At 35.9% G+C, this 13,734-nt stretch overlaps 1 pseudogene; it reads left to right on the forward strand.

Moving 5' to 3' along the window:
* Positions 1 to 1,911: 1,911 nt before the first annotated feature.
* LOC105467985 (S-adenosylmethionine decarboxylase proenzyme 1-like) lies at positions 1,912 to 2,505 on the forward strand (annotated as a pseudogene).
* The last annotated feature ends 11,229 nt before the right edge of the window (positions 2,506 to 13,734 follow it).

The raw sequence follows: 13,734 nt of genomic DNA on the forward strand, positions 1-13,734 counted from the left end.
TGATACAGCCTGCAAAACTGTGAGCTAATTAGACCTGTTTTCTTATCAATTACCCAGTCTCAGGTATTCCTTTATAGCAATGCAAGAACAGCCTAACGCAAGATCATTCTAACAACAACAACAACTACTTCTTCTTCTTCTTCTTCTTCTTCTTCTTCTTCTTCTTCTTCTTCTTCTTCTTCTTCTTCTTCTTCTTCTTCTTCTTCCTCTTCTTCTTTTTTGAGATGGAGTCTGGCTCTGTTGCCCAGGCTGGAGAGCAGTGGCACTATCACAGCTCACTGCAACCTCCACCCCCTGGGTTCAAGCAATTCTCCTGCCTCAGCCTCCCTAGTAGTTGGGATTACAGGCATGCGCTACCACGCCTGGCTAATTTTTGTATTTTTAGCAGAGACTGGGTTTCACCGTGTTGATCATGCTGGTCTTGAACTCCTGACCTGAAGTGATCTGCCCACCTTGGCCTCCCAAAATGCTGGGATTACAGGCGTGAGCCACCGCACCCGGCCCATCTTAACTTCTTGATGAAGGTGTTTAGGGCTATAACATTTTCTCTTAACACAGCTTTAGCTGCATCCCAGAGATTTTGGTAAGTTGTGTCCCTATTTTCATTAATGTCAAAGAATTTTTTTGTCTTAATTTTGATCTTCACTCAGGAGCCATTCAGGAGCAAGTTGTTTAATTTTCATGCATTTGTGTAGTTTTTAGAGATCTTCTTTATATTGATTTCTATTTTTATTGCACTGTGGTCTCAGAGTATGCTTTGTACAATTTTATTTTTTTATTTATTGAGACTTGCTTTATGACTGAACATGTGGTTGATCTTAGAATATGTTCTGTGTGCCGATGAGAAGAATGTATATTCTGTGGTTGTTGGGTGGAGTGTTCTGTAGATAGCTATTAGTTCCAATTAGTCAAGGGTTGAGTTTAAGTCCAGTTTCTTTGTTAGTTTTCTGTGTTGGTGATCTGTCTAACACTGTCAGTGGGGTATTGAACCTTCTATGATTGTGCGGTTGTCTAATTATTTTCATAGGCCAAGAAGAACTTGTTTTATGAATATGGGTGCTCAATGTTAGGTGCATATATATTTAGGATAGTTAAATCTTCTTGTTGTATTGCACCCTTTATTATTATGTAATACTGTGTTAGGCTGTTCTTGCATTGTCATAAAGAAACACTTGAGACTGGGTAATTTATAAAGAAAAGAGGTTTAGACTTTCACTGGCAACATTAGCTGGCACTTGCTCTACTCTCTCTAATGGGGAAGCAGTGAAATACAAGAGACTGAACTGTATCTGCCTTTATTTCCGATGGACTCACATTGAACTTTCAATCACAAAATTATAGCAAAGAAAGGAACCCGGACTTTAGTAACACAGATAGAACAAGTTGCAGCAGCAGTGGCAGCAGCAGGAGAAAAGCTTTAATTTAGTTGATTTTCTGTGGTTATTGGTTGTTTGCTAGTCTCATGGTGATGGAAGCTGCAAAATTTTTTTGAAGGGACCAAGAAGCTGCTGAAGGTTTGGTTCTCCTGGTAGCAGCCTGATACAAACGAAGGATGTGGGAATCTTAGCAGTACTCCAAGATCTGAGTGGGACATATTTTTGAAGAATGTGTAATGTTCAATCAAGTGTGGCAAAAATTGACAAGCAGGAAGCTTATGTACTCAGTGAGAGTAGCATATTTGTCTCCAAGAGACGTTTCATTTTGAAGACATGTGATACCACCCTCTTGCTTAAAGCACTGGTTCCTCTGTCAAAGCTTGCTGGGTATTACAGTGGGTTTGACTCTATTCAAAGCTTCTTTTATTCTTATAAGAAGTTCATTAAGCCTTCTCACCAAGGGTACCCTAACCAGAATTTCCAGGAAGACATAGAGTTTCTTAATGCAATTTTCCCAAATGGAGCAGCATATCGTATGGGATATATGAATTCTGACTAGTAGTACTTATGTACTCTGGAGTTCCCAGAGAGTTGGGTAATCAGTCAGCCAGATCAAACCCTGGAAATTCTGATGAAGTGAACTTGACCCAGCAGTTATGGACCAGTTCTACATGAAAGATGGTGTTACTGCAAAGAATGTCACTCGTAAGAGTGGAATCTGTGACCTGATTCCAGGTTCTGTCACTGATGACACAATATTTAATCCTTTTGAATATTTGATGAATGGAATGAAATCAGATGGAACTTATTATTCACATCACTCCAGAACCAGAATCTTCTTATGTTAGCTTTGAAACAAACAAGTCAGACCTCCTATGATGACCTGATTAGGAAAGTTGTGGAAGTCTTTAAGCAAGGAAAATTTGTGATGATCTTGTTTGTTAATCAGATTTCTAAATGTTGCACAGTGCTTTCTTTGCCCCAGAAGATTTAAGGTGTTAAGTGTCTTGATTGTCAGAGTGCTATGTTCAATGATTACAATTCTATTTTTACCCACTTTGCTAAAAATTAGCAACAGCAAAGTTTAAAAAAAAATGAAGAAAAAAACACAAAAAGAGAACACACGTAGAGGGTGGTGGATACTTTCTAGATGTTGATACTGGGGGCAGTGCTTTCCACAGCCACCACCTTGTACTTACAGAAAGCCCTAGATGTAATGATAGTGTAATCATTTTGAACTGTATGCATTATATCAAGGAATTAGATGTCTTGAATGAATGCTTTCTTCTGTGTTTAGGTATTCTCTGCCACTCTTGCTGTGAAATTCAAATGCATGTAGAAAAAAACTTTTATTATACGAAACTTTACAACACTCATGAAAGCAATTAAATTTGGTTTATGCATAGCATAATATTTCTCCAGGTATCATCCAAAATTCCTCACAGACAAGGATTTTGTCCTCATTAGGTATTGGCCTCAGCTAACCATCTGGGACAGTTCTATTAAATTGCTGTGAGAATTTTACATTCAGTTACCTCCACTTTCTAGAATGCATTTTTTTTTTCAAACAAAGTCTCACTCCGTCACCCAGGCTGGAGTGCAGTGGTGCGATCTTAGCTCACTGCAACCTCCACCTCCCATGTTCAAACGATTCTCATGACTCAGCCTCCCGAGTAGCTGGGATTACAGATGTGCACCACCATGCCCAGTTAATTTTTATATTTTTAGTAGAGATGTGGTTTTGTCATGTTGTCCAGGCTAGTCTCAAACTCCTGGGATCAAGCAATCCACCCGCCTCGGCCTCTCAAAGTGGTGGGATTACAGTATATTATCTTTCTGATATATTGTTGGATTCAGTTTATTAGTATTCTGTTGAGGATTTAAAAATCTATGTTCATCAAGGATATCGGCCTGTAGTTTTCTGTTTTTATTGTGTCCTTCTCTGGTTTTTGGTTACACTGGCCTTGTAGAATGAATTAGAAAAAGTGTCCTCTATTTCAATTTTTAGAATAGTTTGAAAGAATTGGTATTAATTCTTCTTTAAAGATTTGGTGCAATTCAGTGGTGAAGTCATTTGCTTCTGAACTTTTCTTTGTTGAGAGACTTATTATTGATTAAATCTCACAACTTTTTATTGGTCTGTTCAGGTTTTCTACTTCTCCTTCATTCACATCATTGTAGATTGTATGTACCCAAGAATAATCAATCAATTTTCTTCTAGGTTTTCCTATTTCTTACCCTAGTAGTAGTAGTTCATAGTAGTCTATGATCCTTTGTATTTCTGTGTTATGTTTTATTTATTTGAGTCTTCTCTCTTTTTTTCTTAGTCAGGCTACTGTATTGTTGATTTTGTTTCTCTCTTTTAAAAATGTTTTCATTTTGTTGGTGTTTTGTATTTTTTATAGTCTCAATTTTGTTTATATCTAATCTGATCTTGATTGTTTCTTTACTTTTACTAATTCTGAGTTTTTTTGCTTTGATTTTCTGGTTCCTTGACATACATTGCTAAGTTTTGATTTTCTGGTTCCTTGACATACATTGCTAAATTGTTTTTAGTTTTTTGAGGTAAGTTATTATTGCTATAAATGTGCGTCTTAAAACTGTTTTTGCTGTTCATTGGTTTTGGTATGTGTTTCTAATTTCATTTGTTTCAAGGAATTTTAAATTTGTATTGTTAATTGCTTCCTCCACCCATTGGTTGTTCAAGACCCTGTTGTTTAATTTCCATGTGTTTATATATTTTCAAATGTTCCTCTTGCTATTGATTTCTAGTTTTTTTTTATACTTTACGTTCTAGGGTACATGTGCACAACATGCAGGTTTGTTACATATGTATACATGTGCCATGTTGGTGTGCTGCACCCAGTAACTCATCATTTACTGTAGGTATATCTCCTAATGCTATCCCTCCCCCAACACCACAACAGGCCCCAGTGTGTGATGTTCCCCTTCCTGTGTCCAAGTGATCTCATTGTTCAATTCCCACCTATGAGTGAGAACATGCGGTGTTTGGTTTTCTGTTCTTGTGATAGTTTGCTGAGAATGATGATTTCCAGCTGCATCCATGTCCCTACAAAGGACACGAACTCATCCTTTTTTATGACTGCATAGTATTCCGTGGTGTATATGTGTCACATTTTCTTAATCCAGTCTGTCATTGATGGACATTTGGGTTGGTTCCAAGTCTTTGCTATTGTGAATAGTGCCGCAATAAACATACATGTACACGTGTCTTTATAGCAGCATAATTTATAATCCTTTGGGTATATACCCAGTAATGGAATGGCTGGGTCAAATGGTATTTCTAGTTCTAGACCCTTGAGGAATCGCCACACTGTCTTCCACAATGGTTAAACTAGTTTACAGTCCCACCAACAGTGTAAAAGTATTCCTATTTCTCCACATCCTCTCCAGCACCTGTTGTTTCCTGACTTTTTAATGATTGCCATTCTAACTGGTGTGAGATGGTATCTCATTGCAATTTTGATTTGCATTTCTCTGATGGTGAGTGATGATGAGCATTTTTTTATGTCTCTGTTGGCTGCATAAATGTCTTCTTTTGAGAAAGAAGACATTTTCTTTGCCCACTTTTTGATGGGGTTGTTTGTTTTTTTCTTGTAAATTCATTTGAGTTATTTGTAGGTTCTGCATATTAGCCCTTTGTTAGATGAGTAGTTTGCAAAAATTTTCTCCCATTCTGTAGGTTGCCTGCTCACTCTGATGGTAGTTTCTTTTGCTGTGCAGAAGCTCTTTAGTTTAATTAGAACCCATTTGTCAATTTTAGCTTTTATTGCCATTGCTTTTGGTGTTTTAAACGTGAAGTCCTTGCCCATGCCTATGTCCTAAATGGTATTGCCTAGGTTTTCTTGTAGGATTTTTATGGTTTTAGGTCTAACATTTAAGTCTCTAATCCATCTTGAATTAATTTTTGTGTAAGGTGTAAGGAAAGGATCCAGTTTCAGCTTTCTACTTATGACTAGCCAGTTTTCCCAGCACCATTTATTAAATAGGGAATCCTTTCCCCATTTCTTGTTTTTGTCAGGTTTGTCAAAGATCAGATAGTTGTAGATGTGTGGTATTATTTCTGAGGGCTCTGCTCTATTCCATTGGTCTATATCTCTGTTTTGGTACCACTACCATGCTGTTTTGGTTACTGTAGTCTTGTAGTATAGTTTGAAGTCAGGTAGCATGATGCCTCCAGCTTTGCTCTTTTGACTTAGGATTGTCTCAGCAATGCGGGCTCTTTTTTGGTTCCATATGAACTTTAAAGCAGTTTTTTCCAATTCTGTGAAGAAAGTCATTGGTAGCTTAATGGGGATGACATTGAATCTATGAATTACCTTGGGCAGTATGGCCATTATCACGATATAGATTCTTCCTATCCATGAGCATGGAATGTTCTTCCATTTGTTTGTGTCCTCTTTCATTTCATTGAGCAGTGGTTTGTAGTTCTCCTTGAAGAGGTCCTTCACATCCCTTGTAAGTTGGATTCCTAGGTATTTTCTTCTATTTGAAGCAATTGTGAATGGGAGTTCATTCATTATTTGGCTCTCTGTTTTTCTGTTATTGGTGTATAAGAATGCTTGTGATTTTCACACGTTGATTTTGTATCCTGAGACTTTGTTGAAGTTGCTTATCAGCTTGAGGAGATTTTGGGCTGCGACAATAGGGTATTCTTTTTTTTTTTTAATTTATTTATTTATTATTATTATACTTTAAGTTCTAGGGTACATGTGGATAACGTGCAGGTTTGTTACATATGTATACTTGTGCCATGTTGGTGTGCTGCACCCATCAACTCGTCAGCACCCATCAACTCATCATTTACATCAGGTATAACTCCCAATGCCATCCCTCCCCTCTCCCCCCTCCCCATGATAGGCCCCAGTGTGTGATGTTCCCCTTCCTTCGGCGACAATAGGGTTTTCTAAATAGACAATCATGTCATCTGCAAACAGGGACAATTTGACTTCTTCTTTTCCTAATTGAATACCCTTTATTTCTTTCTCCTGCCTGATTGCACTGGCCAGAACTTCCAACACTATGCTGAATAGGAGTGATGAGAGAGGGCATCCCTGTCTTGTGCCAGTTTTTAAGGGGAATGCTTCCAGTTTTTGCCCATTCAGTATGATATTGGCTGTGGGTTTGTCAGAAATAGCTCTTATTATTTTGAGATATGTTCCATCAATCCCCAATTTATTGAGAGTTTTTAGCATGAAGGGCTGTTGAATTTTGTCAAAGGCCTTTTCTGCATCTATTGAGATAATCATGTGGTTTTTGTCTTTGGTTCTGTTTATATGCTGGATTGTGTTTATTGATTTGTGTATGTTGAACCAGCCTTGCATCCCAGGGAGGAAGCCCACTTGATCCTGGTGGATAAGCTTTTTGATGTGCTGCTGGATTTGGTTTGCCAGTGTTTTATTCAGGATTTTTGCACCGATGTTCATCAGGGATATTGGTCTAAAATTCCCTTTTTTTTTGTTGTGTCTCTGCCTGGCTTTGGTATCAGGATGATGTTGGCCTCATAAAATGAATTAGAGAAGATTCCTTCTTTTTCTATTGATCGGAATAGTTTCAGAATGTATGGTACCAGCTCCTCCTTGTACCTGTGGTAGAATTCAGCTGTGACTCCATCTGGTCCTGGATTTCTTTGATTGATAGGCTATTAATTATTGCCTCAATTTCAGAGCCTGCTATTGGTCTATTCAGGGATTCAACTTCTTCCTGATTTAGTCTTGAGAGAGTGTATGTGTCCAGGAATTTATCCATTTCTTCTAGTTTTTCTAGTTTACTTGCATAGAGGTGTTTATAGTATTCTCTGATGGTAGTTTGTATTTCTGTGGGGTCAGTGGTGATATCCCCTTTATCATTTTTTATTGCGTCTATTTGATTCTTCTCTCTTTTCTTCTTTATTAGTCTTGCTAGTGGTCTATCAATTTTGTTGATCGTTTCAAAAAACCAGCTCCTGGATTCAGTGATTTTTTGAAGGGTTTTTTGTGTCTCTATCTCCTTCAGTTCTGCTCTGATCTTAGTTATTTCTTGCCTTCTGCTAGCTTTTGAATGTGTTTGATCTTGCTTCTCTAGTTCTTTTAATTGTGATGCCAGGGTGTCAATTTTAGATCTTTCCAGTTTTCTCTTGTGGGCGTTTAGTGCTATAAATTTCCCTCTACACACTGCTTTAAATGTGTCCCAGACATTCTGGTATGTTGTATCTTTGTTCTCATTGGTTTCAAAGAACATCTTTATTTCTGCCTTCATTTCGTTATGTACCCAGTAGTCATTCAGGAGCCGATTGTTCAGTTTCTATGTAGTTGAGCATTTTTGATTGAGTTTCTTAGTCCTGAGTTCTAGTTTGATTGCACTGTGGTCTGAGAGACAGTTTGTTATAATTTCTGTTCTTCTACATTTGCTGAGGAGTGCTTTATTTCCAACTATGTGGTCAATTTTGGAATAAGTGTGATGTGATGCTGAGAAGAATGTATATTTTGTTGATTTGGGGTAGAGAGTTCTGTAGATGTCTATTAGGTCTGCTTGGTACAGAGCTGAGTTCAATTCCTGGATATCCTTGTTAACTTTCTGTCTCATTGATCTGTCTAATGTTGACAATGGGGCGTTAAAGTATCCCATTATTATTGAATGGGAGTCTAAGTCTCTTTGTAAGTCTCTAAGGACTTGCTTTATGAATCTGGGTGCTCCTGTATTGGGTGCATATATATTTAGGATAGTTAGCTCTTCCTGTTGAATTGATCCCTTTACCATTATGTAATGACCGTCTTTGTCTCTTTTGATCTTTGATGGTTTAAAGTCTGTTTTATCAGAGACTAGGATTCTTCTTTGTCTTTTTTCATCTTTGATTTGATATTTACTTTTCTGATAAAAGTATAGCTACTACTGCTTGCTTTTCATTTTCATTTATGTGAAATATCTTTTTTATGAAAATGTTTACATTTTAGTAGTTTTGGGTATAATAGGCATAAACATTCATGGGGTACATGTGACATTCTGAAATAGGCATATAATGTATAATAATCACACCAGGGTAGTTGGAATATCCATCACCCTAAGCCCTGATCATTTCTTTGTGTTAGGAACATTCCAATCGCACTCTTTTAATTATTCTAAAATATAGAGTAAATTATTTTTTACTATTATCACCCTGTTTAGCTATCAAATGTTAGATGTTATTCATTCTTTCTATTTTTGTGCACCCATTAACCATCCTCATTTCCCCTCCATTACCCTTCCCAGCCTCTGATAATCATTATTCTACTCTCTGTGTCTACGAGTTCAATTGTTTTAATTTTTAGCTACATGTGAGTGAGAACTTGTGAAATTAGTCTTTCTGTGCCTGGCTTATTTCACTTAACATAACGTCCTCCAGTTCCATACATGTTGCAAATGACAGGATTTTATTCTTTTTCACAGCTGACTAATATTCTATTTTGTATACATGTACCACACTTTCTTTGTCCATTTATTCATATATGTACACTTATGTTGATTCCAAATCTTACAGATTGTGAATAGGGCTGCAATGAATATGGGAGTGTAGACATCTCTTCAATATCCTGATTACCTCTTTTTAGATATATACTTAGCAGTGGAAATGCTGGATCATATGGTAGTTCTATTTTAAGTTTTTCTGAGAAACGTCCATACTGTTCTCGATAGTGGCTGTCCTAATTTACATCCCTGCCAACAGTGTATGTGGGTTTCACTTTCTTCACATCCTTGCCAACATTTGTTACCGCCTGTCTTTTGGAAAAAAGGCATTTTACCTGGGTGTGATGATATTTCATTGTAGTTATGATTAGGATTTCTCTGATTATTGATGAAATTGAGCATTTTTTCCATATACTTCTTAGCCATTTGTATGGCTTCTTTTGAGACTTGTCTATTCAGGTCATTTGCCCATTTCAAAGCTGGGTTATTTGATTTTTTCCTATTGAGTTGTTTGAGCTCCTTATATAGTCTAGTTATTACTCCTTTGTCAGATATGTTACTTGCAAATACTTTCTCCCATTCTGTGGGTTTCTCTTCACTTTGTTGACTGTTTCCTTGGCTGTGAAGAAGCATTTTCGCTTGATTTAATCCCGCTTGTCTATTTTTGCTTTGGTTGCCTGTGCTTCTAAGGTATTACTCAAGAAATCTTTGCCCAGATCTATGTCCTGGTAGGTTTCCTCAATGTTTTCTTTTAGTAGTTTCATAATTGCAGGGCTTAGATTTAAGTATTTAATCCATTTTGATTTGATTTTTATACATGGCAAAAGATAAGGATCTAGTTTCTTTCTTCTACATAGAGATATCTAGTTTTCCCAGCACCATTTGTTCAAGAGACGGTCTTTCCCCCAATATATGTTCTTGACACTTTCGTTAAAAAGGAGTTTACTGTAAATGTGTGGATTAAGTTCTGGGTTCTGCTTTCTGTTCCATTGGTCTACGTATCTGTTTTTATGCCAGCACCATGTTGTTTTGGTAACTAAATCTCTGTAGTATCATTTGAAGTCTGGTAATGTGATTCCTCCAGTTTTGCTCTTTTTCCTTAGGATGATTTTGGCTAGTCTAGGTCTTTTGTGGCTCCATATAAATTTTAGAATTTTTTTTTTTCTATTTCTTTGAAGAATGTCGTTGGTATTTTCATAGGGATTGCCTTGAATTTGTAGATTGCTTTGGGTAGTATGGGCATTTTAACAATATTGATTTTTCTAATCTATGAGCATGGAATATATTACAATTTTTGTTCTCTTCAATTTCTTTTATCAATGTTTTATAGTTTTAATTGTAAAGCCCTTTCACTTCTTTGGTTAAGTATATCCCTAGGTATTTTATTTTATTTGTAGCTATTATAGATGGGATTATTTATTGATTTCTTTTGTATATCATTTACAGTTAGTATATGGAAATGCTACTGATTTTATATCCTGCAACTTTACTGAATTTGTTTATCAACTCTAATAATTTTTTGTGGTATCAGTTTTTCCCCATTTAGTATGATACTTGGGTCTATCATATATGGCCTTCACCATGTTGAGGTATGTTCATTTTGTACCCAGTTTTTTGAGAGTTTTTATGATGAAGGGATGTTGAATTTTATCAAATACATTTTCAGCGTCAGTTGGAAAGATCATATGGTTTTTGTTCTTCATTCTGTTGATATAATGTATCACACTGATTGATTTGCATATGTTGAAACATTCTTTATCCCTGGGTTGATCCCACTTTGTTATAGTGAATAATCTTTTTAAAGTGTTGTTGAATTTGTTTTACTGGGATTTTGTTGAGGATATTTGCATCTATGTTCATCAGAGATATACTGGCCTGTAGTTTTCTTTTTTGGTTGTGTCTTTGGTTTTGGTATCAGGGTAATGCTGGCCTCATAGCATGAGTTTGAAAGTAATCTCTCCTCCTCAATTTTTTGGAATAGTTTGATTATGTTTGGTATTAGTTCTTCTTTAAATGTTTGGTAGAATTCAACAGTTAAACCATTGGGTCCTGAGCTTTTCTTTGATGAGAGACGTTTTATTATGCTTTGATCTCATTACTTGTTATTGGTCTATTCAGGTTCTGGATTTCTTCATAGTTCTATCTTGCTAGGTTGTATGTGTGTAGGAATTTATCAATTTCTTCTAGGTTTTCCAATTTATTGGCGTATAATTGCGCAAAATGGTCTCTAATGATCCTTTGAATTACTGCAGTATCAGTTATAAAGTCTTCTTTTAATTTCTTACTTTACTTATTTGAATCTTATCTCTTTTTCTTAGTCTGGCTAAAGTTTTGTCAATTTTGTTTATCTTTGTAAAAAGCCAGCTTTTTGTTTTGTTGATCTTTTGTATTGCTTTTTGGTTTCAATTTCATTTATTTTTGCTCCGATCATTATGATTTCCTTTCTTCTACATATTTTGCATATGATTTGCTCTTGCTTTTATAATTCCTTAAAATGCATTTTAAAATTGGTTATTTGTTGTTTTTCTACTTATTTGACATAGGACTTATTGCTATAAACTTTCCTTTTAGTACTGCTTTTGCTGTGTCACATAGATTTTGGTTTGTTATGTTTGCATTTTCATTTGCTTCAATACATTTTAAAATTTCATTACAACTTTTTCATTGACCCACTGGTAATCGAAGCGCATATTGTTTTATTTCCATGTGTTTGCATGGTTCCTAAAGTTCTTCTTGTTATTGACGTCTAGTTTTATTTTATTGTGGTCAGATACTTGATACTATCTTAGTTTTACTAAGGTTTTTAAGACTTGTTTTGTGGCCTAACATAGGTCTGCCCTTGAGAATGATCCATGTTCTCAGAAGAAAGTGTATTCTGCAGCTCTTGGATAAAACATTGTGTAAAGATTTATGAGATCCATCTGACTTATCATGCAGATTAAATTTGATATTTCTTTGTTGATTTTCTATCTGGATGATCTGTCCAATGCTGAAAGCTAAGTGTTAAGGTCTCCAGCTATTATTGTATTGGAGGAGTCTATCTCTTTCTTAAAACTCTAATAAAATTTGCTTTCTGTGTCAGAGTGCCCCAGTGTTGGGTGCATATATATTTACAGTTATTATATTCTCTTGCTGGAGTGACCTCTTTATCATTATATAATGACCTTTTTAGTCTGTTTTTATAGTTTTTGTCTTGAAATCTATTTTATCTGATACAAAAGTATAGGTATTTGTGCTCCTTTTTTGGTTTTTATTGGCATAGAATATCTTTTTCCAGCCCTTTATTTTCAGTCTGTGTGTATCTATATAGGTAAAATGAGTTTCTTGTAGGTACTATATAGTTGGGTCTTTTAAGAAGACAATTCATTCAAGATTTTAGTTCATTTACATTCAATGCTATTGATAAGTAAAGACTTACTATTTCTATTTTGTTATTTGTTTTCTGGCTGTTTAGTGTTCCTCTCTCCCTCCCTCCCTCCTTCCCTCCCTCCTCCCCTTCCCCTTCTCCTTCCCCTTCCCCTCCTTCTCCGTCTCCTTCTCCTTCTCCTTCTCCTTCTCCTTCTCCTTCTCCTTCTCCTTCTCCTTCTCCTTCTCCTTCTCCTTCTCCTTCTCCTTCTCCTTCTCCTTCTCCTTTTCCTTTTCCTTTTCCTTTTCCTTTTCCTTTTCCTTTTCCTTTTCCTTTTCCTTTTCCTTTTCCTTCCTTCCTTCCTTCCTTCCTTCCTTCCTTCCTTCCTTCCTTCCTTCCTTCCTTCCTCCCTTCCTCCTTTGTGTAAAAGTGATTTTCCCTGGTAGTAGGTTTTAACTTCCTGCTTTTTATTTATTGTGTATCTGTAGACTTTTTTGGTTTGAGGTATCATGAGTCTTGCAAATAACATTTTATAACGAATCATTTTAAACTGATGACAACTAAACTGTGATTACAGAAAAGCACAACAAATAAACAAAGAAGGAAAGTGAACACTAATAAAAACTATAACACCATCCCCTCCCAGATTTTTAATTTTTGTTGTTTATAGTTATGACTTTTAATATTATCTCTTAAAACATTGTTGTAGTTATTATTTTAATAGGTTTGTCTTTTAGTCTTCCTACTCAAGATGTGAGTGCTTTACACACCATTACAGTGTTAGATTATTCAATATTCATCTGTGTACTGACTGCTATCAGTGAGTTTTGTATGTTCATATGACTTCTTATTGCTTATTAGCATCCTTTTCTTTAAGATTGAAAAACTCTATTTAGCATTTTTTTGTGGGACATGTGTGTACTTGATGAATTCCCTTAGCTTTTTTTTTTTTTTTTTTTTTGGTTTGGGAAAGTCTTCCTTTCTCCTTTGTGTTTGAAGGATATTTTGCTGGATATAATATTCTAGGATAAAAGTTTTTTTCCTTCAGCACTTTGAATATGTAATGGCAGTCTCTTGTAGCCTGCAAGGTTTCCACTGAGACATCTGCTGCCAGACATATTGCTACTTCTTTGTGTTATATTTGTTTCTTTTCTATTGTTGCTTTTAAGATTATGTTTTCATCTTTGACCTTTGGGAGCTTAATTACTAAATGCCTAGAGGTCGTCTCATTTAGTTTAACCCTGCCTGGTGTTATATGACCTTCTTGTACCTGAACACTGATATCTTTCTCTAGGTTTGGAATGCTGTTTGTTATTATTTCTTTGAATTAACTTTTTACCCCGGTTTCTCTCTCTAACTCCTCTCTAAGACCAGTACATCTTAAATTTGCCCTTTTGAAGTTATTTTCTACATCTTGTAGCCATGCTTCGCTTAAAAAAAATTTTTTTTTTCTTCTCTGTGTTTTCATACAGCCTCTGTTTGAGCTTACTAATTCTTTCTTCTGCTCGATCAATTCTGCTGTGGAGAGACTCCGGTGCATTTTTCAGTGTGTCAATTGAATATTTCTGC

This window comes from Macaca nemestrina, chromosome X (genome assembly GCF_043159975.1).
Source record: "Macaca nemestrina isolate mMacNem1 chromosome X, mMacNem.hap1, whole genome shotgun sequence".
Lineage (NCBI taxonomy): Eukaryota > Metazoa > Chordata > Mammalia > Primates > Cercopithecidae > Macaca > Macaca nemestrina.